Source organism: Macaca nemestrina, chromosome 3 (assembly GCF_043159975.1).
Source record: "Macaca nemestrina isolate mMacNem1 chromosome 3, mMacNem.hap1, whole genome shotgun sequence".
Lineage (NCBI taxonomy): Eukaryota > Metazoa > Chordata > Mammalia > Primates > Cercopithecidae > Macaca > Macaca nemestrina.
This window is the reverse complement of record NC_092127.1, coordinates 125,322,842-125,346,137: the sequence shown is the minus strand read 5'-3', so window position 1 is coordinate 125,346,137 and position 23,296 is coordinate 125,322,842. Positions and strand designations below refer to the sequence as shown.

The 23,296-nt window shown below is 35.9% G+C and overlaps 2 long non-coding RNA genes across 2 annotated transcripts in view; one reads left to right on the top strand and one right to left on the bottom strand.

Annotated features, from left to right (window-relative positions):
* Positions 1 to 1,623, top strand: part of LOC105463586 (uncharacterized) — a 67,969-nt gene extending 66,346 nt beyond the window's left edge. The window contains exon 4 of the long non-coding RNA XR_976423.2: positions 1,158 to 1,623. This is a non-coding gene — a long non-coding RNA (uncharacterized lncRNA). The remainder of the gene's footprint in view (positions 1 to 1,157) is intronic.
* The window catches only part of LOC139362197 (uncharacterized), a 228,047-nt gene extending 215,081 nt beyond the window's left edge, over positions 1 to 12,966 (bottom strand). The window contains exon 1 of the long non-coding RNA XR_011620585.1: positions 12,900 to 12,966. This is a non-coding gene — a long non-coding RNA (uncharacterized lncRNA). The remainder of the gene's footprint in view (positions 1 to 12,899) is intronic.
* Positions 12,967 to 23,296: the final 10,330 nt, after the last annotated feature.

Sequence of the window (23,296 nt, the reverse complement as noted above, 5' to 3'; positions counted from 1 at the left end):
CCAAAGAACTGCAAAAATCCTAAGTGTACAGCTCAGAGAATGTCACAAGCTATACACATGCAGTTCAAGAAACAAAATATTATCAACATCCTAGAAGCACATTTCAGACAGTATAACTATAGTTCACCCATGAAGAACATGGGAGCTGGGACACCAACTCTTCCCTTGGAAATAGTCAAACATTTGCACATAATTTTGACTCATCCCAAACTTAATAGCCTGCTGTTGACTGGAAGTTTTACTGATAACATGAACAGTCAATTAACACATATCTTGTATTTCACAAAAACTACAAGTTTTCATGCCTGCTGGAATAGCTGCAGGATGGCTTCATGAATTTCCTTTTCTTTTTTTTCTTATGATGGATTCATTAATCTTAAAGTGGCGGATGACAGCCCTGCAGACCCCAATCTAGGATATATATCTAGCAATTTAACTTTTTCTTGTAATGTCATGACTTTGCTCTCCTTCTTGGGAGCACTTCCAGCATTACTAGTGGCACTTCATATGGGTTCCATGGTGTTATTGAAGGTTTACAGTATTTCAACTAAACATGATGAAAAACACACAAGAACTGTGAGAGATCACTTTTTACAGTGATAAGTAATTTACTGGAGAGGCAAACCGCTCATGCAGGGAAGGTTAGCATCATACAGTGCTCTAAGGGAATACTTGCAACACTTGGGCTCACTGCAAAATTATTACAGTAGTATAGTATGTACTACAGTTAATTTTATGCAGTTATGATTTAATATATTGCATCTTTACATTTGTTTACATCTCTCTCAACTGCCAATGGCACCACGTAGAGTCTGTGTTTGTGTCATACATTTTGATAAATTTTAACTTCTTATAATAGATTTGTGTGTAGTCTATGGTAGTAAATGATAAAATAGACTCATATTTACATATATTTTATGCATTCATGACATACCTAACATTTTCTTATTTTTAAAATATTTCTAGGCTATGAGGTTCATCTGCTATTTTTTTCAAATTGTTGCAAATCTTCAAAACATTTTCTAATATATTTACTTTTAAAAATTCATGTATAATTTTTATAAAACACAAAATCCTTAATGTGGAAAGTTTTGTGGGTTACTTAAAACTTTATCTCTGGTAATTTTAAATCTTTCTTTTTTCCTTATTTAAATAAGGATGAACTAAGACTTAGGACAGGCTCCTACGATGTACCTTGATATTGGAAAAGAAAATGAAACCCAGATGCAGAAGTCGTGAGTTCAAAGCTAAGTTCTGCCCATTACCAAACATAATGTTATAGACTAAATGTGTGCGTGCTTGCAAATATTGTATGTTGAAACCTAATCCCCAGTGTGATGTTATTTGAAAGTAAGGCCTTTGAGAAGCGATCAGGTGATTAGGAATTCATGTCCTTATAAAAGGGCCCAGGAAAACCCTCACCCCTTTTACCCTGCGAGGACACAGTGAGAGACAGTCCTCTATGAACCAAGAATCAGGGACTCAAGGCAGCTTCCTCATCGGGTGCCTTGCTCTTGGACTTTCCAGTTCCAGAATCACAAGGAATAAATTTATCTGGTTTTGAAGCCACCCAGTCTATGGTAGTTTGTTTTGAATAGACTAAGACACATAACTTCCGGTAAAATATTTCACCTATTTAAGTTCAAATGTCTTCATCTACTGAATGAGTGTATTGAACTAAGACAATAATTTTTGTATTTTGTTTTAAACTGAGTTCCTTGGAGCCTCAGAGATTCTTTTATGGGGTATGGGTAAAAAAGAGGTGTGTGGATATTGGAAAGCTGGGTCTCATCAACAAGGAACTGAACTAAAGGACAGGTCTCAACAGGACTGTAAAATTGGTTGATTGGGAAGAATAGCACAATCTTTTGACAGCCTCCAGGTTTTACTTTTATACACTTCCTCTTCTTTCACAGTTTTAATAACTATCCTGTCAACATACTACCTTTAAGAACACTGATATTTGGCACTTTGGGGAAAAGTGCTCAGGGGAACAGCAAATCAGTTCTGCTTTCATCTGTCACTCAGACTGGATGACTGGGATAAATTTTTATCATATGAGTCTGTTATTTTTTATTTCCCCTTTCCTTTTCCCTGTCCATTTAGTATCTTAGCACCTAGTGGTAGGTAGCAGGAGGAGGTAGTGGTGGTGGAAGCCCCAGTATCTCCAGGTGGGGTTCTGAACTGAACCAGCTTCAGGCTTATCTAAGTTAGAATTGTGACTGGAAATGAAGGATTGCATGTGCTTTACAAATCTCTTATGCCAAAGAACTAGAATCTCAATAAGATCTAGATATAAATTTTTAAAAACTTTTACAAATTGCAAGATTTCATTTTAATTCATCCTAATTGAGAAAAAAACATAGCTCAAAATGATAATGTATTCAAATGCTTCTTTATTACCTAATTTGTTTGAATCGAGCTAAGCAGAGAGTACATTATTAATCCTTCATCCAGATATTTCAAATTCAACTTGGGAGCTAATATAAGGATGAATGCATTCTAGCATAGATAGAAAAAAAATACAATGTAAGTTAACACATTTTTGTCATATTTTACAGCAGCAGCGTATCTTCTTAAATTTTTACACAAATAGTTTAGTGGAAATAGCCCATTTATGATGGGATTATCTTTTTCTTGTTTATAAACTTCTTCCTATTACTTCTAAAGTAAATTTAAAACATAAAAATAAGAGGTTCAAAATTAGAGACCCAAAACAATTTGTTTGTAATAATAATAATAATTTATTCAAAAAGCTTCTTAAGGCTGGGCACAGTGGCTCATGCCTATAATCCCGCCATATCATGAGACTGAGACAGGAGGATTGCTTGAGTCTAGGAGTTCAAGACCAGCTTGAGCAACAAAGGTAGACTCTGACTCTATAAAAAATTTAAAAATTAGCCAGGTGCAGTGGTGTGTACCGCAGTTTCAACTATTTGGGAGGCTGAGGTGGGAAGATTGCTTGAGTCTAGGAGTTTGAGACTGCAGTGAGCTATGATGCCCCTGCAGTGTACTCCAGCCTTGGAGAAAGAAAAGAAAAGAAGGAAAAGAGGAGAGGAGAGGGGAGGAGAGGGAAGGGGAGGTGATGGGAGGGGAGGGGAGGGGAGGGGAGGGGAGGGGAGGATGGATGAGGGAAGGGAGGGGGAAAACTTTTTTATTTATTTCTTATTTATTTTTATTCCAATTATATTGTCTTATTTTTCTTTCCACATTTCATACATTTCTTACCAAAATCTACAATGGTGGAATCTATTCTCTGTAAACATTTAAGCAAACCAAAGTAAGTAATTGGCCTAGAATTCCCACTCCTGAACTCCCTGCCCACTTATCATTTAACAAATGTTGTTAATCTGATATGTTTTTTCATTACCAGTAAAACACACATATACACACACACACACACACACACACACACACACACACACACACACACACACATAAACATTTAAGGCATGTTGCTATTTTTATCAAATATAATCATACACTTTAAATTATTCTTAACTTGTTGGTTGCTTGCTTTGTTAAAAAATGTACAGTATATAATATTGAAGTATCTATTTTTTTGTAATAGTTTAATAATATTGTGTAAGATTTTTATACCACTCTAATGATGAATACTGAAGACATTAAAATTTTTACCCATATTGTTTCAATAAACTAATGTTGCAGTATACATCTGTATATCTGTATGCCTATTTATCTCTTGATACATATAGTTCTGTGTGTGTATATATATATATATTCATATATGTATCTCCATTTTTCTCTCTCTTTTCTCTCTATAAATCGATATACCTGTATTCATGTATGTTCTCTTTACTTCTATATGAAAGAGTCACAAAAGTAAGACATGGAAAAAATTATAAGGTGGCAGGTCTTTTTTTAATGTTAAAGATAAAGGCAATTTACATTCCATAAAAGCTATAGCAATAATTATTTCTATTAGCAATGTACAAGAGTGTTCATTTCCTCAAATTGCCATCAAAATTGAAGGTTGTATTTCTATTGGTATTCAAAATGATGGGTAGATAAAATAAAATATGTCTCATTCATATAGAAATTATTTAAAAATTGTTTAGATCCCCATCACATATTTTTTGGCTATAGATTTTCCTCAAATTTAAATTGATTACTGAAATCTTTTTCCAAATACTAAGCAGATTTATCTTTTTCTTAGCGCTTTGAGGCATTCTCTGAACAACTAGGGATAATAAATCTTTAACTATTATATAGATTTTAAATATTGATTCTTCAATTACTTGCTCCATAACATTCTATGGGAATTGTTTCCCATACCAAAATAGAATAGCATAAAATAATATAACTAGACTTAGGTAGTTAAATACGTCTACCTTTCCTAAGTTGCTTTTGTTTTTTCCATTATTTTTTCTAGTCACTCAACAAAGTCATACAAATTTTCCGATGATATTTTCAGTGTTGAATATTTTATATTTATGTATTTAATTCCATGAATGCAAAGTCCTGATTATAAAATTATACATCTTAGTGTAAGTTATTATAATAGTCATTAACATTCAACATATACAAGGTATCTAGTTGATTAGAATTTTTAAATTAGAATTCATTTTTACTCTAATTCTAACTTAGAGTTACAATGGTAGATTACAAAATAGGCTTTAATATTGCATATTTGAAAATAACATTTATTTTATTTGCTTGTTATCAGGTAGTGGGTGTTAAGCTTTTCCTTAACACCCACTACCTGATAATACCTGTTCCTATATACGTCTGAATTATTGGTAAGTGAGCTGAAATAAAGTAGAGATTGTATTTAAAGCTGTGATAAAAATTGAAGCAAATCGAAATGAAAATAGATAACAATCTTTCAATCATTCAGTAGTAAGGAAAACACTTTTATGAGCCTTTTCTTCTGCAGCTGTATTATATAGCAAGAAACACGTAATCTTTTGAATCATCCTTTTTTTTTTTTTTTTTTTTTTGAGATGGAGTTTCGCTCTTGTCACCCAGGCTGGAAGGCAGTGGCGCGATCTGGACTCACTGCAACCTCTGCCTCCTGGGTTTAAGTGATTCTCCTGACTCAGCCTTCTGAGTAGCTGGGATTACAGGAGCCCACTACCACATTCGGCTAATTTTGTAGTTTTAGTAGAGATGGGATTTCCCCATGTTGGTCAGGCTGGTCTCGAACTCCTTACCTCAGGTGATTTGCCCATCTCGGCCTCCCAAAGTGCCGGGATTACAGGCATGAGACACCGCACCTGGCCAAAACATCCTTTTTTATAGAGACTTTATCAACTCTTCCATATTACAGGTACCACTGATACTTCTGACCCTTGTTTTTCCATGCTTTTTGTTTGTCTGTTTGTAAATTTATTTTTCTGCTTTTGTTTGTTTGCTTTTTAGGAGCTCAAGGTGGCTCACCATTCTTCATTTACTACTATTTCTGATCCAACCTCAAACATTATTCAACTTTTATAGAAAGGAAAATATGAAAATAGCTAGGCTAATCATATCACCCAACTTTACTGTTTAATGTGGAGAAAATTGTGGAAGTTAAAAAAATAGTATTGTATAACTTTGAAGTAAAAAAAGGAGTTTCTAAACCTGACATCCTGAAGCCATAAAAAAAAATATATAGGAAATTTAACTACATAAAATTTCAAAACATATGCATGTTAAAGACACACAGAGTATTGCAAGTCGCAAATAACAAAATATGATTTATAACACATATGATAAAAAACGAACACATTTTGTTAACATAGAAGAATCTCTTGCAAAGATATTTTTAAGAGAAAAAAATAGAAAAACCCGCTGGGAGCAGTGGCTCACGCCTGTAATCCCAACACTTTGGGAGGCCAAGACGGGCAGATCACGAGGTCAGGAGTTCGAGACCAGCCTGACCAACATGGTGAACCCCACCTCTACTAAAAATACAAAAATTAGCCAGGTGTGGTGGTGGGCGCCTGTAGTCCCAGCTACTCGGGAGGCTGAGGAAGGAGAATCGCTGGAACCTGGGAGGCAGAGGTTGCAGTGAGCCAAGATCACGTCATTGCACTCCAGCCTGGGCGACAAGAGTGAGACTGTCTCAAAAAAGAAAAAAAAAAAAAAAGGAAAGAAAAGAAAAAGAAAAACATGTTATCAGGCATAAACGTAAAATTTACAGAAAAAGAAGCACATGATAAATCTAAGATTTTGCTCAATCTCATGAAAATAAAATGAATAAAATTGTAAATAGCTTTTCAGATACTACAGTAGAAAAATCACTTTTTTACATTATTGTTGTGAGTATAAATTAGTGAAAATTATTGACAGTGCCTTGAAAATACCTATAAAAATTTAAAAAATGCAAAACTTTTTGTATAAGCAAATTCAATTTTAGAAATTTGGTCTAGAGACATAAATCACATAAATATATGAAAATATAGCTACAAATATGTTTGTTACAAACTTACTGTAAACATATAAATTTAAAAATAACCTAATTATCCATTGGTAAGTTAAAGAAATAATGATTCATTGAGATCTTTCCAGGAACCTAAAGATTATTGAAAGTGAAATATTCAATCCCACAGTGAACCTCAACATTAAACAGACAGAAAGTGACTCTACCATTGGCTAACTGATCTCAGACAAACTTCCCCATGAGGGCGCGTAGATGACATGGGAAGATTTAGAGCATGAAATAGCAGCTACCTTATGTTCCACAGGAGCCTTGTGAGTTTTTCCGAATTTTACCTGTCAGATAAGTCATTCTTATATAGGGGTGAACTGAGCAGGGGTAAAAAGAAAAGAGAAAGACAGAGATTGAAAAGTAGTAAGGTTATAATTTTTAAGAATCTCTCGTCATCAAAATCTGAATTCTGAAAGAAGTGTCTCTATGAATAGTAAGCCCTTTTTTTTTTACGAGTTCATTTTTAATGACAGTAAATATAATTTGTTAAAAAGAAAAGGGCAATTTGCTTAATAGAATGGCACTTTCTGGACTTAGAAAAAAAGAAATCTAGAAAGAAATGTACAAGTTTTCATGTGATGCATTTATATTTGTAAAATCATAAATATAACCAGAAAGATCCATGCAAAAGCAGGAGATGATTATAATTAAGAGAACACGGAGTCATATGGCTTAAGGTGAGAGGAAAAACTTAGAGGATATAAATAATAAAAGGGAATTTAAAGAGAAGATCGAAACCTAAAGTAAATGGAGGATATGTTATTATAGCTTTGAAATAGATGAGTGAAAATTAACCTCCTGATTTGATTTTTCATTCCCACTCTCTTACCCTCTATACAGAATAGGTTTTGTGTCATAATTCATCTTCCTAAAATCTTAATAAAAATTGGATTGGTTTATACTTGGGCTTAATAGACAAAAGATCTTTAGATTGTGCTATTGGATTCCTAAACAAAGAGTTAATTTTAGGAATATTTGTTGCAAGGATGAAGATCTTACATTTTTCACATATTCTTGAATGATAGCTGCTTTAAGTGGCTGTGACATATTTTACACCCAATCATGTGACTGTTTAAAAATACTTAGTCTGCCATGTAGTTAACCTAACATATTAAACATATACTATGATATAACACCAAGGATCAGATTGTCAAATCTCACTCATATGAATCAGAGATCTAACCTAGTCCGATAGTTTTAGTAAATCATTTAGATTCTATAAATAATCACAAGCCTAGACAAACAAGGAAAGATCTGGGATAATATATGTAACTACATTACTTACACAGAGGAGAATTGCCTGGGCCAAGAAACAGCTCCACTTTCTATTCAGATAGTTACATAGCTTCTGAGACATTTCCAGAGAGCTGTCCCATAAATACGAAGATTTGTATTTGTTTACCATGAACCTATTGTAGACAATTTGCTAAAAGCATTCCATAGATACAGACTCTTTCATAAGCAAGTAGTGAGTCGTTCGTTTGTCAAGAGTTCTATCATTAACATATTTGCAGCGTTAATTGTAACTTGCTTATTGTAATATTTAATTTTATTTTTGGAGAACAGACAGTAATACATTTGTTATCCTAATAGGTTAACGGGCCTATTTTTTAGTTATCAGTATCTTAAAATACCTGTATTTACTAATTTATAAATGTACATGAGCTTTTAACATATTGGGGTCATAACTAAGAGCAAAGAACCAGAGTGAGTTACACAGTAATAGTCTAGTGAGGCCGAGTGCAATTTCAGGATTTATACGAGTTTATAATTGACAACGGCTGTATTTTTTTCTACTGGTACTCGTATTTAGCCTAGGACTAGGGAACTGTGCTAAACAATTCGGTGTCTTGTGCCTGACTAAGATAATTATTAAATACAGTGAATAGACAAAAGAATAATAATGTTAATGTAGTAAATGTAGGAAGGCATTAATGTAGTCAAGATTTTATAGTCATTTTATAGGCTATTGTCTATCCAATAAATATGTAATGGCCTGACAGATTCTTCCTGCCTGCTGCACAAACAAAATCAGTTCGCTGAGATGATAGCATTGCAGTAGAAGGAGTTTAATTGACTTGAGATTGGCCATGCAGAAGAACTGGAGTTATCACTGAAATCAGTTTCCGGGAATGCCTGGCAGTTAGGGTTTTTACAAACAATTTGGTGGACAGAGTCTAGGGCATGGGTGCCACTGATTAGTTGGGGCAGAAATCGTAGAATTTGTGAGAAATAGTGCCTGTGCTGCTGTGTATGCCTCTGGGCGGAGTAACAGATCAGTTGAGTCATGAGTCTGGGCGGGATCAGTCTGAAAAACATCTTTAAAAAAAAAAAAAAGAACAATCCTAGATGTTATCTATAGGAGCAACTGAGAAAGTCACAAATCTTGTGACCTCTGGCCTGATTACCCCTGCCTAGTAATGGATTGTAGAAACTACACCTGTCTTGTGACCTCTCATCAGTCTTACAAAGGCAATTTCAATACTCAAACAGGGAGGCAATTAGTTATACAGCGGGACTATTATTATTCTTATTTCAAAATTAAACTATAAACTAAATTCCTCCCAAAGTAGCATGGCTTATGCTGAGGATGACCAAGGAAAGCTTGGAGGTTAGAAGCAAGATGGGGAGTCAATGGTCAGATTTCTCTTACTGTCATAATTTACCAAAGGCAGTTTCAGATGTACATCTATGGTATCATACTGTTAACATTTTATATGTCTTTGATGTATCTCTAATACGATAGTAAGAAAACATCTGTCAAAAGAATTGTTCACAAAATATTTGTTAAAAGCAAAAATAAATAGATCTTTGAACAATTTTGAAAGTTCAGATGTCAAAACTAATCAGAAATTTTAAAATTGAAATTTAATCTATTTGTCTCTGATATAGTCCATGCATCTTGACTACTACTGCACCAGAAGGTATACTAATCACCTACTGCCAGATGAAAGGCTCATTCATAAAAAGTGTACTTTGGATATTTTAATATATTGTATTTTGTATTCTGTTGTTGTTGTTATCAGAGAACTTAGTTTATCTGTCTTCAAAAGCATGATTAGGTAGTATGTCACTCGTCTCTTAACTCAAACCTGGATAAAATTGGACAGTCCTGAAATGATTAACTCTAGTTGTTTCTGATAAGTTTTCCCATATTTTACACAGACTTGAACTGTCGTATGACTTTTTACTAACTTGACATATTAAATTCAAATATAAGCTAATGATTACTATTTCAATTACTTAAATATATGTAGACTTTATAAAAATTGGACTGAATTGTTATAATTTAAACTTAATCCATTAGAAAAATTGCTGTTCTAATTAGTGACGAAGTAACAAATTAAGATATAAAATGTGATTCGTACTTTGAAATCTAACTTAATGGGTAATTGCTAATCTAATTAGCACATGCAATAAACTTTGTGAAATGTTACATCTGGGAAAGGGGAAAAAATGCAACAATACTAACAAAAGGAAGAATAATAAATATATTTAATTGGCCTACTTGCCATCTAAGACCCAATCTTATAAATAGGAAGCTCCTTTTAAGAGATAATGTAAGCTATGGCGTTTCAAAATCTGTCTTGTATCTTACAGTCTATCATAGGGGTCAACATTTTGTTATATAAAGAATAAGATGTGGATATCTGTATTGTTGGTGATAATAAATGTGAAAGTTTATCAATAAAGAAAAAAATAAAAGGATATATTGGAGAGCAACTATTCCCTGATAGGTAATGGTTGCTGAGAAACACTTTAGAATATTTCTAACACAGGTCTTAAAAAATTCTGAAGCCACCATTTTCACAAAACACATAGCATTAATCATCTATATCTATTATGTTAACATATAACAACTCTGTATGCTCTTTCTATGAGATATTACACATATCTACAATGTCTACAAATTCTTTGTTAAATGTCTCTTTACTTGAAAATCAGGTTCAGTAACTTGTTCTTTAATGCTGTCTTGTTGACGGTAGACAGTAAAAAGGGCATGAATGACTAAATGTTTTTCTGTTGCAAAACTGTATCTTCTCAGTTTTGTGACCGTTGAAACTCAGGCAATTTACTCTCTGATAAATTGGGATTACTTTCTACATCAAAGTTGCTGGGGATACAACGTCAAGCAAGGCAGACAACTCCTGGCTCCATCTAGCTTACATGGTAGTGGAGGAGGAGTACAACAAACTGATGTCTAATATAATGTCAAAAAGTGATGAATGCTAGGAGAAAAATAAAGCACAGTGAGAGGATTGCTACTTTGATAGGATGGTCGTGATAGATTTCTTTTTGGAGGTGGCATCTGAGAAATAACCATAGTGATATGAGGGAAAGAACCAATCACATGGATTTTGAGGTAAGAATTTTCCCGAAAATAAATATCAGTTGTAAAGAACCTATGATGGGATGTTTGATTTGTTCATGTAACAGTAAGGGGATCAGTGTGCTACCATAAATAATGGTTGATGTTACAGTTAGAAAAGTAGCAAGGAAATAATCACATAAGTTGGTATATTTTGGAGGAATGCAATTTATGTAAGGAAGCTTATTTATTTATTTATTATATAGTCTTAGTGGGCATGGAAAACAAGAAATATTTTGTACATAGAAAGCCTATATACAAAATCAGATAGAACACAAATATCCTTCCTTTGCTGTTTGCATATACTGCATTTCCTTTTTTTTCCTAGGCATGCTTGGGGAACATAGGAGGGTTTTGGTTGGGGAGATTACAACTCATAGTTTAAAAGAATCATCTGATTGTTGGCCGGGCGCTGTGGCTCAAGCCTGTAATCCCAGCACTTTGGGAGGCCGAGATGGGCAGATCACGAGGTCAGGAGATCGAGAGACGATCCCGGCTAACACGGTGAAACCCCGTCTCTACTAAAAAATACAAAAAAAAAAACTAGCCGGGCGAGGTGGCGGGCGCCTGTAGTCCCAGCTACTCGGGAGGCTGAGGCAGGAGAATGGCGTAAACCCGGGAGGCGGAGCTTGCAGTGAGCTGAGATCCGGCCACTGCACTCCAGCCTGGGTGACAGAGCAAGACTCCGTCTCAAAAAAAAAAAAAAAAAAAAAAAAAGAATCATCTGATTGTTGTAAGAAGGGTCTACTGGGGCTGGGGACAAGAATATAAACAGTTTGGAATCAATTGCAATAATCAAGGTGAGAGATTTTGGTGACCTTGCTCCAGAGTTGCAGTTCCTGAGGGAGTAACAAGTGATAAAATTTGGAGCATATTTTGAGGTATAGCCAAGAAATTTCGCTGTTTGGTAGGATTCAAGATTAAAAGTAAAAAGTAATAAAATTTGAATATTATTGTGATATAGTTGTGAAAGAGAGAACTCAAGGATTTCCCCTTGCTTTTAGCCTCAGCAATAGAAAGAATAAAAATTGTCATTCACTATGATAGGGAAGACTTAGGGAAGATAAGTTGTTTCATTGGGTGAGTGGGGACAAATTTGATTTTAGATATATTCATTTTAATTTTCTTTTTAACCAACCAAGATAATATGTTGAGTAGAGGATCAGATATATTGGCCTAAAAGTGGGAAATCAAGGCTGAAGAAATATATTTGAGAGTGTACCACATTTGACCATGGGACAATGTGTAAGCCATAGGATTGGACGGATTACTTTGGCAGTATATGCAAATAACAAAGGGAGGATATTTGTGTTCTATCTGATTTTGTATATAGGCTCTCTATATACAAAATATCTCTTGTTTTCCATGCCCACTAAGGCTATATAATAAATAAATAAATAAATAAATAAATAAATAAATAAGCTTCCTTACATAAATTGTATTCCCCCAAAATATTATATCTTCTGTAACTGTGGGCTTTTATATATAGTGTGGATAACATATTTGATAATAGTGTAAGAAGGATGCACTAGTTATCTATTCCTAGTATACTTTTTCTCAGATATTTGCATGACTCATCTCTTTAGAAAAGTATTTCCCATTGTTTCTCAAGTTATGATGGAATAACTGAAATTAGACTTGCCCCTCTGAAGTAAACAACTAGAAAGCTGAACAACAGTCATAAGTCAACTGTTTTCAAGCATTCAATAAAAAAACACTGTGGTCTTTGAGGGAAGAAAAACACATGAGGTAAGCCTTATATTCACATCAGCTGTCTGCCTAGGGACACTCCCCACAATGCTATGCAGGGAGATAGCATTTAAGCACAGAACCTTATTCTCACTGAGCTAAGAAGACAGATATCAGTTGCAGTAATAGAAGAGGCTATATTTTTAGGGTAAGGTACCAAAGAGAAGTGAGATACATAGAGGACATGGTAAGCAAAATTTTATAATGGCCCTGAGACCCTGTCCCCTGGTGTACACAACTGTATACATCCCAGGACTTTGAATATGATGAATTTTACTCCCATGATTAGGTTTTGTTGTATAGCACAGTTGACTTTGAATAAGATAGATTATTCAGGATGAGCCTAACCTGGTTAGGTGAGTCCTTTTGTCTTCTCCAAATAGTTGCAGAGGACATTCTTTCCAGCCACGTTGTTAACTGCCCATTGAGGTCACATGGCAAGGAATGCAGGTAACTTCTAGGAGCTGAATGTAGCCACTGGCTGACAGACAACAAGGAAATAGGGACCTCGGTGCTCTAGTCTCAAAAAGCTGAAGTCTATCAATACCCTGATTTAGTTTGGAAGTATTCTTTCACCAGAGCTTCCAGAAGGGAACATAGCCCTGTCAAAACTTTGATTTTCGCCTTTTAAGAAGCCGAGGTGAGGACCAGCTACTCTGTGCCTTGTCCTCTGAGCTTCAGAGCTGTCACTTAATAAATGGATGTTATTTTAAGCTGCTAAATTTGTGGTAATTGGTTTCACAGCAGTAGAAATGTAATAGAGAAGTGGACATCAAAATCTCTGAGGGTTTCCTACAGGTCATTTGTCAAGAGCTTAGCTGTTCATCAGCAGGAAACATTCTTTGAGAACTAAGTAACAGGAGCTATTGCTTGAGTAAGAGTTGAACTGAGATAGCATAGGTCACACAGTGCTGAGAAGTAGTGAAGTTCTGGCCCAGCCAGAGTAGAGAGAATTCCCTGAGCACCTAGCCCTTTCAGTGACACCCCAGAGAATTTACAGATCAGTAATGAGAAATGCTTACTGCGTGAAAGGCACATCTTAGGACTAAGAACAAAATGAAACTGTCATTTACAAAGAATAGGGCCAAGTCTGGTGATATCAATGGATCTCCCAGTAATTTAACTGCTTTCTAGAACCATATTCACTACCCATAAAAGAAGACTAGTTAAGCAAAATTCAGTGTCATAACATTGACAATATCCATGTAATGAAAACATTCACTAAAGGCAAAGAAGCATGAAACTGTCAAAACAATCAAGAGAGAAAAAAAGCTGCCAAAAGAAATCTATGAGAAAAAGACTCAAATATTAGAACTGGTAGACAAAGAGTTTGAATTGTAAGTATAATTATGAGTAAGAATGCAAAGGAAAAGAAAAACATTTAAATAGAAAATCTCAGCAATGATATGAAAAATGTTAAAAGAACAAAATGAAAATACTAATATCTAAAAAATAAAGTACTTCATTTGATATGAAAAACTGCATTAGATAGGTTTAACAACATACTAAAAACTATAAAATGAGTGGTCAGTTAATGTGAAAACAGAACAATAGAAACTATTCCAATATTAAAAGAAAGAGAAAAAAAGGAACAAATAAATAGGTACTCAGTACCCTGTAGGAAAATCTCAATTGATCCAACATACATATAATTTGCATTCCTAAAAAAGAGACTAAAATACTTTGGAAATAAAAACATTATTTGTAGGGGAATACATACTTGCCCAAATTTTCTGAAATCTTTTTTAAAAATGTCAAGTTACAGATCTAAAAACCTACTAAGAAGAAAACAACACCTAGATGTATCATATGCAAACCTATGTTAAAACAGCCAGAAAATAAAAGAAGAAAGGGGAAAAAGACACATTGTATATAATATTTGACTGACTCCTCATCAAAACAATAGAAAGACCTGTTTAAAGTGTGTAAATACAGAATTCTATATTGTATAAAAATGATGCTGAAATTAAAACATTTTGAGATAAACAAAAAATGAAAAAATATGTTAGTACTACACCTGAACTAAATGAATTACAATAAATGCTAACGGAAAGTTTTTCAAATGAAACTCAAATCTTATAAAATAATAAATATGTGAGTATAAAAAATAGTTTTCTTCTGTTAATTTCCTTAAAATACACTGTTTAAAGCAAAACTGATAACATTATCTTATGATGGTTAGAATGCATACAAAGGTAAAATTTATGACAAAAATAACAAAAATTTAGAGAGGCATAAATGGAGTTATATAAGGTTCTTACATTGTATGTGAAGTGGTACAATATTTACTCTAAGCAAACCATAATATGTTAATGATGTATATTGAAATAACTAGAGAAACCACTACAAAAAAATTAGAGTTACAGTTATAAAGCTTTCAGAAGAGTTAAAATGGAAAGAAAGGAAGAAACAACAGCAGAATTAAAATTTTTAAATATGGGACAAATAGAAATCAAATATCAAGATTGTAGATCTAAATCAAACCCTATCAATATTTACTTTAAGCATAAATGTACTAAACACTGTAATTATGAGACAGAGATTATCAAACTGTATGCAATACGGATGCCCAACTGCACTGTATTCACAATAAATACATTCAAAATTTGAGATAAAGATGTGGGAAAAGAAAAAATACAGAAAAAGACATACTATCCTAACAGTTTGTTTAAATAAATTTATATCAGACATAAGGTACTTTAAGACAAGGGAATATTTACAGAGATAAATATGCATATTTCAAACTATAAAATGACACTATTATAAGGAAAATATAACCTTTTAACTTAGTGGACCTAAATAACAGAATTTCATGAAACAAAAACAGAACTAAAGAAAGAAATACAAAAATATAAAATCCTAATTGGAGGTATTAATGTCATATTTTAATAATTTGTAGAGCAACTAGACTAAAAAATCAGTAAAAATATTAAAACTTTGAATCATCAACCGAATTGATTTAGTTGATATTACAGAATACTTCACCCCACAACTACAGCATGAACATTTACTCATTTTTTACCTACACGTGTATTATTCACCAAGATAAACAACATAATGAGTCATAAAATGGGTCTCAATAAATTTCAAAATACTGAAAATATACATAGTGTGTACTATGATCATAACCAAAACAAATTCAAAAATCAGTGTCAATCAAATACCAAAACATTCCTATTTTTAAAAATTAAATAATACACTGCTAAATCATTCATAAGTCAAAGAAGAAATCCCAAGCAAAAACTTTTTTTCAAATTGAACGGTACTGAAAACACCACATATCAAAAATGCAGCTATTGAAGTACCAAATGTAAATATACAGCTTTACATACTCCTGTTAGAAAAATAAGGTGTAAAATCAATATTCTAATCTTCCAATTTAAAAATTGAAAATAAGAGAAGAAAATAAAACTGAGTAGAATAATAAAGGTAACAGGAGAAATCAATTACAGATAAATGAGGAGAAAATTTAAAAAGAATGAAAAGGAAAGCCTCAGAAACAGGGAGAATTATTGACAATAATACCTCTGATATATACACATATGTATTATATCATGTATTGCATACACAATAACATCCTACTGTATTTTGACTTTCTCAAAATCTTAATATCCAGAATCTTAATTACCATAATATGCCAACATGTCTTCTTTTCAAATTCTTGCTAAATATTTCCTATGATGCCAACTTAAAAAAAAATAGATTCAGCAGGTATAAGCACAGTTTTTGTTGCATTAATATATCGCATAGTGATGAACTCTAAATTTTTAGTGTACCCATAAGCCAAATCATGAACATTGTGCCCAAGAGATAATTTTTCAACCCTCACTCCTTCCCACCCTCCCCGCTTTTGGAGTCGCCATTGTCTATTATTCCCCTCTGTATGTCCATGTATACTGGCTTAGGATACTGGCTTCTAGCTCCATCCACATTGCTACAAAAGACGTAATTTCATTGTTTTTTATGGCTGCAGAGTATTTCATGGTGTATATATGCCACATTTTCTTTATCCATCATCCATTGATGGGTGCTTAGGTTGATTCCAAAACTTCACTATTGTGAATAGTACTATGATAAACATACAAGTGCAGGTGTCTTTTTTATATAATTTTTTTTCCTTTTTTTTTTTCTTGAGACAAGGTCTTGCTCTGTCATCCAGGCTGGAGTGCAGTGGTGCAATCATAGGTCACTGCACACTTGAATCCCTGGGCGCAAGCAAGCCCTCACACCTGAGCCTCCCAAGTAGCTGGCACGACAGGTGTGCACCACCATACTTGACTAATTTTTTAACTTTGTGTAGAGACGGGGTGCTACTGTGTTGCTCAGGCTGGTCTCAAAGTCATAGGCTCTGGCAATCATCCCACCTGGGCCTCCTAAAGTGCTGAAGTGACAAGTATGAGCCACTGCACCCAACCTATATAATGATTTCTTTTTCTTTGGGTGGATATCTAGCAGAGGAATTGCTGGGTTGAATGAAACTGCTATTTTAGTTCTTTGAGTAATCACCATACACTTCCCATAGAGGTTTTACTAGTTTATATTACATATTTTACTAGTTTATACGTGTCTCCTTTTCTCTGTATCCTCACCAACATCTGTACTTTTTTGACTTTTAGTAATAGCCATTCTGACTGGTGTAAGATGATATCTCATTGTGGCTTTAATTTGCATTTCTCTGATAGTTGGTGATGTTGAGTATTTTTTCATATATTTGTTGGCTGCTTATATGTCTTCTTTTGAAAAATGTCTTTACGTATCCTTTGCCCACTGTTTTTTTTTTTTTTGAAATGGAGCCTTGCTCTGTCACCCAGGCTGGAGTGCAGTGGCATGATCTTGACTCACTGCAACCTCGTCCTCCTGGATTCAAGTGGTTCTCTTGCCTCAGCCTCCCTAGTAGCTGGGACTATAGGCACGTGCCACAATGCCCAGCTAATTTTTTTTTCTTTTTTTTAGTAGAAATGGGGTTTCACCATGTTGGCCTGGCTGGTCTCGAACTCCTGACCTCAGATGATCCAGCTGCCTCCGCCTCCCAAAGTGCTGGGATTACAGGCATGAGCCACTGCACCCTGCCTTTTACCCACTTTTTAATTAGGTTATTTGGTTTTCTTCTTGTTGAGTTGTTTTGAGTTCCTTGTAGATTCTGCATATTTGTCCTCTGTCAGATGCATAGTTAGTAAATATTTTCTCCCATTCTGTAAGTATGTTTATTCTGTTGATTATTTCTTTTGCCATATAGAAGCTTTTTAATTTACTTAGGTGCCAAATTTTTTATACTTGGACCCTATATTTTTGTAGCCCATTTCTTTCCTGGATCCTGCCACATACCAAGGTTAGAGGGACTATAGTGAACATCCATTATTTTTGCTATGCAGCACCTTCTGATAACAACTTTTCAATTTTTTCAGTCCATTTTGTTTATCTTAGAGTTCTGTCCATCTGTCATTCTGTATGACTTAGACCTAGAAATTTGGAGCATTTTATTTGCCTGGCCACTGTGATGGTGAAGAAACAGACATATAAGGACAACTGAGTTTGGGAGATGAAAGTGGATTTTGTTGTAATTTCTAGAAAAGGTATTCCTGCTCCTTCCTGTAAGGCCTGAGATTGTGTACAAAGGGGAGCTCATACAGTCATCTTATTACCACTGGGAACCCAAAAGATAAAAGCAAACCAAGAAATGACAAAAGATAAAATGAGTTCTAATAAGATTGAATTCTGAAGCCAAATCTACCATTGCAATTTTAGTTACGAGACCCAATAAATTTATTTTTTGCTTAAGCAAAATTTGATGGGGATTTTGTCATTTACAGGGTTAAGAGTCTTGGCTAAAACAGAAAAAGGTACTCTTTTAATGTCAAAGTGTGCAGGTCATGTGCCAATAAATGCATCTGCTTTTCGTTATGGAACAGAAAAAAAAAATCTATGCATGTGGATATAGAACCATAAACTGTAATAAGAACATTGGCTCTCACAACAGATTTTTAGCTAGCAAGAAGATCTTCTTCTTTAGCAAGATCTCTATTTGATATTAGACCAGTTGGAATTTTTGCCAATAGATAACGTAAAGTCTAAAGCCAGAACCAGGAATGCTAAGGCAGTATACAGAGATATCTTTATACTTATTCACAAGTTGACCCAGAGAAGAATTTATGCCACTTCAGAATTTGGCCATAACTATGGCATGTTCAGCAGACAGTGAGGGGTACATATTTACATAGAAAACGGTGGGGAAACTAGAAACTCCTGTGAGAAGATATAGGTACTCTCAAGCATGAATCTAGATGGAATATTTTCTATCCCAGCTTGTGCCAGGAAAAAGCGCTCTTTGATGGGAAGTATTCGAGGAAGCAGGTAGGAGGCTTTGAAGGAAATCAGTGTAGCTCGGAGAAAAAATGATTTAAAAATAGAGCATTGGGGGCGGAGCAAGATGGCCGAATAGGAGCAGCTCCAGTCTCCAACTCCCAGCGCGAGCGACACAGAAGACCGGTGATTTCTGCATTTTCAACTGAGGTACTGGGTTCATCTCACTGGGGAGTGCCGGACGGTCGGTGCTGGTCAGCTGCTGCAGCCCGACCAGCAAGAGCTGAAGCAGGGTGAGGCATTGCCTCACCTGGGAAGCGCAAGGGGGAAGGGAGTCCCTTTTCCTAGCCAGGGGAACTGAGACACACAACACCTGGAAAATCGGCTAACTCCCACCCCAATACTGCGCTTTAAGCAAACAGGCACACCAGGAGATCATATCCCACACCTGGCCGGGAGGGTCCCACACCCACGGAGCCTCCCTCATTGCTAGCCCAGCAGTCTGTGATCTACCGGCAAGGCAGCAGCGAGGCTGGGGGAGGGGCGCCCGCCATTGCTGAGGCTTAAGTAGGTAAACAAAGCTGCTGGGAAGCTCGAACTGGGTGGAGCTCACAGCAGCTCAAGGAAACCTGCCTGTCTCTGTAGACTCCACCTCTGGGGACAGGGCACAGTAAACTAAACAAACGCAGCAGACACCTATGCAGACGCAAACGACTCTGTCTGACAGCTTTGAAGAGAGCAGTGGATTTCCCAACACGGAGGTTGAGATCTGAGAAGGGACAGACTCCCTGCTCAAGTGGGTCCCTGACCCCTGAGTAGCCTAACTGGGAGACATCCCCCACTAGGGGCAGTCTGACACCCCACACCTCACAGGGAGGAGTACACCCCTGAGAGGAAGCTTCCAAAGCAAGAATCAGACAGTTACACTCGCTGTTCAGAAATATTCTATCTTCTGCAGCCTCTGCTGCTGATACCCAGGCAAACAGGGTCTGGAGAGGACCTCAAGCAATCTCCAACAGACCTACAGCTGAGGGTCCTGACTGTTAGAAGGAAAACTATCAAACAGGAAGGACACCTACACCAAAACCCCATCAGTACATCACCATCATCAAAGACCAGAGGCAGATAAAACCACAAAGATGGGGAAAAAGCAGGGCAGGAAAGCTGGAAATTCAAAAAATAAGAGCGCATCTCCCCCGGCAAAGGAGCGCAGCTCATCGCCAGCAACGGATCAAAGCTGGACAGAGAATGACTCTGACGAGATGAGAGAAGAAGGCTTCAGTCCATCAAATTTCTCAGAGCTAAAGGAGGAATTACGTACCCAGCGCAAAGAAACTAAAAATCTTGAAAAAAAAGTGGAAGAATTGATGGCTAGAGTAATTAATGCAGAGAAGGTCCTAAACGAAATGAAAGAGATGAAAACCATGACATGAGAAATACGTGACAAATGCACAAGCTTCAGTAACCGACTCGATCAACTGGAAGAAACAGTATCAGCGATTGAGGATCAAACGAATGAAATGAAGCGAGAAGAGAAACCAAAAGAAAAAAGAAGAAAAAGAAATGAACAAAGCCTGCAAGAAGTATGGGATTATGTAAAAAGACCAAATCTACGTCTGATTGGGGTGCCTGAAAGTGAGGGGGAAAATGGAACCAAGTTGGAAAACACTCTTCAGGATATCATCCAGGAGAACTTCCCCAAGCTAGTAGGGCAGGCCAACATTCAAATCCAGGAAATACAGAGAACGCCACAAAGATACTCCTCGAGAAGAGCAACTCCAAGACACATAATTGCCAGATTCACCAAAGTTGAAATGAAGGAAAAAATCTTAAGGGCAGCCAGAGAGAAAGGTCGGGTTACCCACAAAGGGAAGCCCATCAGACTAACAGCAGATCTCTCAGCAGAAACTCTACAAGCCAGAAGAGAGTGGGGGCCAATATTCAACATTGTTAAAGAAAAGAATTTTCAACCCAGAATTTCATATCCAGCCAAACTAAGTTTCATAAGTGAAGGAGAAATAAAATCCTTTACAGATAAGCAAATGCTTAGAGATTTTGTCACCACTAGGCCTGCCTTACAAGAGACCCTGAAGGAAGCACTAAACATGGAAAGGAACAACCGGTACCAGCCATTGCAAAAACATGCCAAAATGTAAAGACCATCGAGGCTAGGAAGAAACTGCATCAACTAACGAGCAAAATAACCAGTTAATATCATAATGGCAGGATCAAGTTCACACATAACAATCTTAACCTTAAATGTAAATGGACTAAATGCTCCAATTAAAAGACACAGACTGGCAAACTGGATAAAGAGTCAAGACCCATCAGTCTGCTGTATTCAGGAGACCCATCTCACATGCAGAGACATACATAGGCTCAAAATAAAGGGATGGAGGAAGATTTACCAAGCAAATGGAGAACCAAAAAAAGCAGGGGTTGCAATACTAGTCTCTGATAAAACAGACTTTAAACCATCAAAGATCAAAAGAGACAAAGAAGGCCATTACATAATGGTAAAGGGATCAATTGAACAGGAAGAGCTAACTATCCTAAATATATATGCACCCAATACAGGAGCACCCAGATTCATAAAGCAAGTCCTTAGAGACTTACAAAGAGACTTAGACTCCCATACAATAATAATGGGAGACTTCAACACTCCACTGTCAACATTAGACAGATCAACGAGACAGAAAGTTAACAAGGATATCCAGGAATTGAACTCATCTCTGCAGCAAGCAGACCTAATAGACATCTATAGAACTCTCCACCCCAAATCAACAGAATATACATTCTTCTCAGCACCACATCATACTTACTCCAAAATTGACCACGTAATTGGAAGTAAAGCACTCCTCAGCAAATGTACAAGAACAGAAATTATAACAAACTGTCTCTCAGACCACAGGGCAATCAAACTAGAACTCAGGACTAAGAAACTCAATCAAAACCACTCAACTACATGGAAACTGAACAACCTGCTCCTGAATGACTACTGGGTACATAACGAAATGAAGGCAGAAATAAAGATGTTCTTTGAAACCAATGAGAACAAAAATACAACATACCAGAATCTCTGGGACACATTTAAAGCAGTGTGTAGAGGGAAATTTATAGCACTAAATGCCCACAAGAGAAAGCAGGAAAGATCTAAAATTGACACTCTAACATCGCAATTAAAAGAACTAGAGAAGCAAGAGCAAACACATTCAAAAGCTAGCAGAAGGCAAGAAATAACGAAGATCAGAGCAGAACTGAAGGAGATAGAGACACAAAAAACCCTCCAAAAAATCAATGAATCCAGGAGTTGGTTTTTCGAAAAGATCAACAAAATTGACAGACCACTAGCCAGACTAATAAAGAAGAAAAGAGAGAAGAATCAAATCGACGCAATTAAAAATGATAAAGGGGATATCACCACCGACCCCACAGAAATACAAACTACCATCAGAGAATACTATAAACACCTCTACGCAAATAAACTGGAAAATCTAGAAGAAATGGATAATTTCCTGGACACTTACACTCTCCCAAGACTAAACCAGGAAGAAGTTGAATCCCTGAATAGACCAATAGCAGGCTCTGAAATTGAGGCAACAATTAATAGCCTACCAACCAAAAAAAGTCCAGGACCAGATGGATTCACAGCTGAATTCTACCAGAGGTACAAGGAGGAGTTGGTACCATTCCTTCTGAAACTATTCCAATCAATAGAAAAAGAGGGAATCCTCCCTAACTCATTTTATGAGGCCAACATCATCCTGATACCAAAGCCTGGCAGAGACACAACAAAAAAAGAGAATTTTAGACCAATATCCCTGATGAACATCGATGCAAAAATCCTCAATAAAATACTGGCAAACCGGATTCAGCAACACATCATAAAGCTTATCCACCATGATCAAGTGGGCTTCATCCCTGGGATGCAAGGCTGGTTCAACATTCGCAAATCAATAAACATAATCCAGCATATAAACAGAACCAAAGACAAGAACCACATGATTATCTCAATTGATGCAGAAAAGGCTTTTGACAAAATTCAACAGCCCTTCATGCTAAAAACGCTCAATAAATTCGGTATTGATGGAACGTACCTCAAAATAATAAGAGCTATTTATGACAAACCCACAGCCAATATCATACTGAATGGGCAAAAACTGGAAAAATTCCCTTTGAAAACTGGCACAAGACAGGGATGCCCTCTCTCACCACTCCTATTCAACATAGTGTTGGAAGTTCTGGCTAGGGCAATCAGGCAAGAGAAAGAAATCAAGGGTATTCAGTTAGGAAAAGAAGAAGTCAAATTGTCCCTGTTTGCAGATGACATGATTGTATATTTAGAAAACCCCATTGTCTCAGCCCAAAATCTCCTTAAGCTGATAAGCAACTTCAGCAAAGTCTCAGGATACAAAATTAATGTGCAAAAATCACAAGCATTCTTA